Here is a 2,481-nt window from a genome sequence, read left to right as displayed (position 1 = left end):
ATCCCTGTACTGTCCAGCCACCAGAAAAAAAAAAAAAAAAGTTTGGAGACACTGGCCTGTGCTTTTGGGAGGTGGATTCTAAGACAGTGCACACCACTTGGATGCCAGAACCTTGGTCTAGCCAGGCTTCAGGGAGTGCAGATCATAATTTGTAAGCTATATTATTTACGTAAAGAATGACGTTGCTCTGCTTACACTTAGTATTTTTAAAATGGCATATTTTCCTACTTTCATCCAGTTCACCCCTACATTCTTTAGTGTGGACAAAAAGTTCAGTATTAATAAACTGTCAGGACACCATCTACCCTTTGCATTGTGTAAGAAACATTACTTGTCCAGGAAAATGTGGGGAAGCTCCCAGTTTTCAGTCTGTATTGTTAGTATCACTTTTCATTGCCCGGACTGGTCCTGCAGTTCCCGCAAAGTGGGGAGGCTTTGTCTTTGATTTCCTCTCTTTTACTCAACTCAGAGACAGGGACTTCTGCGGAGGCTTCCAGGCCCAGCAGTAGGGCCTGGGCTCCCATTGTGTGTTGTGTACAGCAGGCTCTGCGACATCTGGTGGGCTGAGTCTGGGAGGGGCCTTTTTTTTCCAGGTTTATTGAGGTATAATTGACAAATAGAAATTACTCCTACAGATTTAGAGTATACAATGTTATGTTTTGATATACATTATGAAATGATCACACAATCAAGCTAATTAACATATCCATCACCTCACATAGTTACCATATTCTGTGTGTGTGGTGAGAACACTTAAGATCTAATCAATTAGTAAATTTCTAGTGTACTACACAGTATTATCAACTATAGTCACCAAGGTCTACATTAGATCTCCAGAACTTATGCATCCTGTATAACTGAAACTTTGTAACCTTTGACCAACATCTTCCCATTCCCCCACCCCACACACCCCCAGCCTCTAATAACCACCTTTGTACTCTTTGTTTTCATGAGTTCAACTTCTTTAGATCTACACATGAATGAGATCAGTAGTGTTTGTCTTTCTGTGACTGGCTTATTTCACTCAGCATTAACGTCCTCCAGGTTCATACATGCTACTGCAAATGGCAGGATTTCTTTCTTTTTAAAGCCTTATGTATATATACCACATTTTCTTTATCCATTTATCTGTTGACAGACAGGTTGTTTCCACATCTTGGCTATTTATTGTAAATAATGCTACAGTGAACATGGGTGTGCAGATATCTCTTTGACATACTGATTTTATTTCCTTTGGGTATATACTCAGAAGTGGGATTGCTGGATAATATGGTAGTTCTATTTTTAATTTTTTGAGGAACCTCCACACTGTTTCCCATGATGGCTATGCCAATCTACACTTCTACCAACAGCGTAGAAGAGTTCCATTTTCACTACATCCTCACTGACACTTGTTATACTTAGACTTTTTGATAATAGCCATTCTAATGCTGTGAGGTGTTATTTCATTGTGGTTTTGGTTTGTATTTCTCTGATGATTAGCGATGATAAGCATTTTTTCATATACCTGTTGGGCCTTTGTATGTCTTCTTTTGAGAAATATCTATTTAGGTCCTTTGTCCACTTTCTAATTTAGGTTTTGTTTTTGTTTTTTCTATTGAGTTGTTTGAGTTCCTCATATATTTTGGATATTATCCTCTCATCATATGTATGATTTATACATATTTTCTCCCATTCCATAGGTTGTCTCTTTACTCTGTTGATTGTTTTCTTTGCTGTGCAGAAGCTTTTTAGTTTGACAGAATCCCACTTGTCTAATCTGCTTTTGTTGCCTATGTTTTTGGAGTCGTATCCAAAAAATTATTGCCCAGAACAATGTAAAGAAGCTTCTTCCCTATGTTTACTTCTAGTAATTTTATAGTTACAGGTCCTATGTTTAAGTCTCTAATCCATTTTGAGTTGATTTTTGTGTATTGCGTGAGATAAGGGTCCAATTTCATTCTTCTGCATGTAGATATCCAGTTTCCAGCACCATTATTTAAAATTTTTTTTTGGTGGTTGGCCAGTACAGGGATCAAACCCTGGACCTTGGTGTTATTAGCACCATGCTCTAACCAACTGAGCTAACCAGCCAGCCCTCAACACTATTTATTGAAGAGACTGTCTTTTTTTAAATCATGTGTGTTCTTGGCAAAATCAGTTGACCACACATGTGTGGATATATTTCTGAACTCTGCGTTTTGTTCCACTGGTTTAGATGTCTGCTTTTATGCTAGTACTATACTGTTATGATTACTGTAGCTTTGTATATATTTTCAAAATCAGGAAGTGTAATAACTCCAGCTTTGTTCTTTTTGCTCAAGATTGCTTGGTTATTTGGGGTCTTTTGTGGTTCCATATGAATTTTAAGGTTGATTTTTTCTATTTCTGAAAAAAATGCCATTGGAATTTTGGTAGAGATTGCATTAAATATATAGATTGGTTTGGGTAGTATGGACATTTTAACAATATTAATTCTTCCAATTCATGAACATGGGATAT

At 37.1% G+C, this 2,481-nt stretch overlaps 1 non-coding gene across 1 annotated transcript; it reads right to left on the bottom strand.

The window, feature by feature from the left end:
- Positions 1–1,999: 1,999 nt before the first annotated feature.
- Positions 2,000–2,073, bottom strand: TRNAI-AAU. The gene has a single exon. It is a non-coding gene; the product is annotated as a tRNA-Ile (tRNA).
- Positions 2,074–2,481: the final 408 nt, after the last annotated feature.

The sequence above is a fragment of the Galeopterus variegatus genome, unplaced genomic scaffold (assembly GCF_000696425.1).
Source record: "Galeopterus variegatus unplaced genomic scaffold, G_variegatus-3.0.2 Scaffold88, whole genome shotgun sequence".
In the NCBI taxonomy this organism is placed as follows: domain Eukaryota; kingdom Metazoa; phylum Chordata; class Mammalia; order Dermoptera; family Cynocephalidae; genus Galeopterus; species Galeopterus variegatus.
The sequence above is the reverse complement of the archived record's forward strand: the minus strand, read 5'-3'. Positions and strand labels throughout refer to the sequence as shown.